Here is a 5000-nt window from a genome sequence, read left to right as displayed (position 1 = left end):
CGCCCAATACACCAGCAACTCCCATCATATGAAATGGGTTTAATGTCCAATTATGAAATCCTTGGAAAAAGAGGATGAATCGAAATATAGCTGCTACACCAAAACTTGGAGCAAAGAACCAACCAGACTGACCCAGTGGATAAATAAGGAATACAGAAACAAAAACAGCAATTGGACCTGAGAATGCGATTGCATTATAAGGTCGCAATTGAACAGATCGAGCAAGTTCAAATTGACGTAACATGAAACCTATTAATCCGAAAGCACCGTGGAGAGCAACAAAAGTCCACAGACCGCCTAACTGACACCAACGGGTAAAATCTCCCTGTGCTTCAGGACCCCACAGTAACAACAAAGAGTGTGCTAAACTATTAGCGGGAGTGGAAACTGCAGCGGTTAAGAAGTTGCAGCCTTCTAAATAAGAACTTGCCAAGCCGTGAGTATACCATGAAGTTACAAAGGTCGTACCTGTAAACCAACCCCCCAAGGCGAAATAGGCGCAAGGAAAGAGTAATAGACCGGACCAACCCACAAAAACGAAACGGTCCCTCCGCAACCAGTCATCCATAATATCAAATAAATCATTTTCATCTTTGGTAAATTTACCAAGAGCTATAGTCATAGCGATCCTCCTATTCAACTACTTCAACCATTTCCCAACACCTCATAGAGCATTTTCAGAGATGGGACGGACCTTGATCATTTATCTCTATTCATTTCTCTCTCTATATATATATAGAATATATAAGTATACTTTCCCTTGTTTTCTAATCGGTTTCGAATAAAAAATCATTTATGGGTCTATTGATATCTAGGGCAAATCCATGAACTCGATGTGGTTATTCCTTATCTATTCTTAAAAATCTTCCAAGTCATCAATCATAAAATCTGCTATGACTCCAAAATCCGATAGAAATTTTTTTTTCAGAACTGTTCAAGAAACAAATGATCCCCTGTTTCACTTCTTATACCTAGCGGATCTTCAGACATATTTCTCTCCTTTCATCAAAGAAACTTATTCTTGAAGTTTGGTTGTGAATTGACTTCTATTTTGTCTAGGAAACTACTGTAGGATCATAGGTTTTCTAAATTTCTATTTCATTTACAGTTTTTTCTTTAGTATTTCATTTTTTTTTATAAATACTATAATAAAAAGAAAAAACTGTAAATGAAAGTTTTTGTCTCATATATATGAATTGCTGGAAAAATATCGTACACATCGATATGAAAAGAAACTATTTGATATGTGAAGACATAATTTAATGTATTTTTCTATTATTTCTATAAGATTCTATCTAATCTTATAGAAATAATAGAAATTTATGGAAAAAAATATGTTTCATTTTAATTTTAAAAAAACTTGTTTGGTGGAACTTGAAATTCGTATTAAGGCCCTTCTGAGTAAAGAAAAGGCATAACCTTTTTTCTTAGTTCAGAAACAAGAAGATTTCATTGGAAATATTCAGAGATTCTTAGGGAGTCTAAACGAAAAAAGTCTTAAAAAGAAAAAAAATTGTTCGAATTGAATCTTTATCAAATTTGAATATCAGAATAGTAGATATAAATATAATTCAACGGGTTAGGTCCACTTACTTTTTTTTATTTTTCCATTATTGAATTTTACACTTTTTCTTTTTATTACAAATAGAAACTTTTTCAAAATATCAAGAATCTTTTTATTCTTCCTTCAAATAGAAAGACTATTGCTTTTGAAAAAAAAAGTAAAAAGCCCCTTATCGGATTTGAACCGATGACTTACGCCTTACCATGGCGTTACTCTACCACTGAGTTAAAAGGGCCCTTTTTCTTTCTTTCAATTTCTAAATAAGGAACTAGCATGACTAGTACATATATTTGTTACTGTGTATACTTATTCTATAAATTTATATAAATTATTTCTATAAATTTATATAAATTATATAAATTAAATGATATAAATGGGATTAGAATACATGTACATCAATATCTATTATTTGTATAATGACTCATCAAAGAACAAAAAATTGGATTTACCTAGTGAATAGAATATAGTTAAAAAAAAGAATTGATTAAGATTGGATTTGATCCATATCAAATATATTATTTCAAAATGGATTCTTGAAGTCATTCTAATCATAACACTAAATTCTTTTTATTGATACATAAATGTACTCACAAAATAAAATATTTCATCGAAACATTGATAAAATCGAATCATTGATAAAATGGATTCAATATGTTCTGTCCCTAACCAAATTTTTATTTTTTTATTGAAAAATTCTATTTTCCAAAGTTTTTTTTCTTAGTATTAGATATAAATCTACCTATCGAATCTTAGTATTAGTAATAAATGATAGAAATGAAGTTTTAACCTCTCGTCCTTTGCAACAAACGAATCATTCCTGTGAAGAATTTTCTCTTTATTGGAACATTACTTCTTTTTTTTTCTTATTATGACTGGAATAAAAAAATTTAGAAATATAAATGATTAATAAAAAATTTCTATGGAATTATGAAAGAACGAAAAATATTTTTTTTTATCGAATCATATCATTATATTGACAATTGCAAAAAACTGTTCATACTATGAACGTAGTATAATGGCGGTCGGGCAAGTATGCCCCCATCGTCTAGTGGTTCAGGACATCTCTCTTTCAAGGAGGCAGCGGGGATTCGACTTCCCCTGGGGGTAGGGTGTTACGAAAGGAAGTTGATCAAAAATTTTCAATAAAAACTGAAATGTATTCTTCCTATTGTGCTGGGTCGATGCCCGAGCGGTTAATGGGGACGGACTGTAAATTCGTTGGCAATATGTCTACGCTGGTTCAAATCCAGCTCGGCCCAAGAATTTGCCGATCCACTATGAAATTCTATAACCCATTTATAGTTCTCTGGAAATGACTGATGTGCTATGATACGGAAGAATCAAAATATTAAACATATCTAAGGTTATTTCTTTTTTTTCTGTATTCCATATTTCTTTCCACAAATTCAAAATCTTGTTAATAATCGGTATTCATGTCAAGATCTGTAAGTAGAAAATATAAGGAAAAATTGAAAAAAAAAATATTTTTTTTTCATTGATTCAATTTTCAATCGATTTGTTAATAGAATAAGAATAAGAAACGGATTACGAGTAATTTGTGTCGATCTCACTAAAGTGGATATCGATATACATATCAATATATAAAAAAATGCGCTTTTTTCATTTACAACAAAAAGGTTCGAATCCGAAATAGAAAAAGAAAAGGTTTGACAGAAACGGTCCGTAAAAATATTTATACAGTACACCCCTTTCCCTGGGATTGTAGTTCAATTGGTCAGAGCACCGCCCTGTCAAGGCGGAAGCTGCGGGTTCGAGCCCCGTCAATCCCGTTGGATATAAATCCAAAAAAATAAAAAATAAATTCCTTTTTTGTGTATTTGTAGGGAATCAAATTGATAAACAAAATTTTATTTGGGGCCCCCCCCTGCTTTTTCATTTGTTTCGCCGAAAAAGGAAGGAAAGGGATTTTGGACTTTCATCAAGAATAAATGTTTTTTTGTTTTATTTAGTATGGATAAAAGATCTTCCTATGTTATACTATTTCATGAGTTGATTTGATAGCTCAGATTTTGTGATTCATGATATTGATCCGATTTGATATCATTGAAATCCAATTTATACCATTGTTGAAAGATTGAACATTTCTATGGGATTAAATCCCGAATTTTTTTTTTAGAAATTTAAGAGAAATAGAACATAATAAAGATTATGGAAGTAAATATTCTCGCATTTATTGCTACTGCACTGTTTATTCTAGTTCCTACTGCTTTTTTACTTATAATTTATGTAAAAACGGTAAGTAAAAGTGACTAATTTCACTGAAATATGATTTCTTCATTTTTATGAATGATTTAAAAAAATGATCGTACAATCAGCGTAATCCAGATAGTAGAAATCAATTTGATTTCTACTATCTGAGAATTGCGTCCAATTTTTTTTTTCAGATTCTTTTTACAAACAATTCCGGTATCTTAGGAAAAAAAGGGGGTAAAAAAACAGGAATGGTTATTACACGGTCCGCCATTTTCCATATATATATATATCTATATAACCAGGTTAAGCGTCAGTTCATCGAAATAGAAATTTTAAGAAAAATTTGATTGGAATAGGAATCCATTTCTTCTTCTTTTTGATTCCCTTGTTTTTCTCAAAATAGGAATATGGGAATAATGAAAATATTTGTTTGATTGAAAGAGTATTTTCAATTCCTATAAGATACATAGAATACATTACACTACTAAAATATAATAGAATCAAGATAGATTTTCTATTTGAACTCAATTAATTAGTATTAGTTTAAATGAAATATTTCATTCAATAGTTTCGAAATTCAAAAATTCAGGTAGAAATCAACAAGGTTACTTGGATCCCTTAACTCAATTTTTAGTATCCCTATAGCCCACTTCTTCCCCATACTACGAGGGAAAGGGAAAATGAAAAAACTACCATTAAAGCAGCCCAAGCAATACTTACTATATCCATGTAAATTTTGTCTCCTATCTCTATAAATATGAAGGAACTATTTCATTATTTTTTCAAATTTTTTATTCTATTCTTTTTTTGTATTATTCGCTAAAAATACTATACTATAATAGTGGAATTGCTATTACAGAGTCAAAAAAAGGATTCTGGGCTAACATCATTCACGAAAAACAAGAATTCATTCTATTTATTAGTTATTAGAACATCTAAAAAGTTTTTTTGATTATTTTTAGTAAAATCATAAAACATTAAACATAAAAAAATTATAGGAAGTTATAAGTCAATGAATGTTACTACCAGGTGGGAATATTAAGATTTCTCTTTTATCATTTCCTTAAGGATTTCATAAAAAAAGAATCAAGACAGATTCATTTGCATACTTATACTCTTCTTTCTATTTGAAATAGTCCCTTAAATGTCTCCCAATTCGTTCTCTAAAATAATTAAAAAAACTTTTTTTCTTTTCTATTCGATTTTAGAATCAAAACTTTTT

At 30.0% G+C, this 5000-nt stretch overlaps 3 non-coding genes across 3 annotated transcripts; 2 read left to right on the top strand and 1 right to left on the bottom strand.

Annotated features, from left to right (window-relative positions):
- Positions 1 to 1727: 1727 nt before the first annotated feature.
- Positions 1728 to 1799, bottom strand: TRNAT-GGU (transfer RNA threonine (anticodon GGU)). Its single transcript has one exon. It is a non-coding gene; the product is annotated as a tRNA-Thr (tRNA).
- A 940-nt stretch (positions 1800 to 2739) lies between these two features.
- TRNAY-GUA (transfer RNA tyrosine (anticodon GUA)) lies at positions 2740 to 2823 on the top strand. Its single transcript has one exon. It is a non-coding gene; the product is annotated as a tRNA-Tyr (tRNA).
- A 457-nt stretch (positions 2824 to 3280) lies between these two features.
- TRNAD-GUC (transfer RNA aspartic acid (anticodon GUC)) lies at positions 3281 to 3354 on the top strand. The gene has a single exon. It is a non-coding gene; the product is annotated as a tRNA-Asp (tRNA).
- The last annotated feature ends 1646 nt before the right edge of the window (positions 3355 to 5000 follow it).

The sequence above is a fragment of the Vigna unguiculata genome, unplaced genomic scaffold (assembly GCF_037176805.1).
Source record: "Vigna unguiculata cultivar grain cowpea cultivar isolate G323 ecotype 2 unplaced genomic scaffold, ASM3717680v1 ptg000238l, whole genome shotgun sequence".
Lineage (NCBI taxonomy): Eukaryota > Viridiplantae > Streptophyta > Magnoliopsida > Fabales > Fabaceae > Vigna > Vigna unguiculata.
This window is presented reverse-complemented; position numbering and strand designations above follow the sequence as displayed.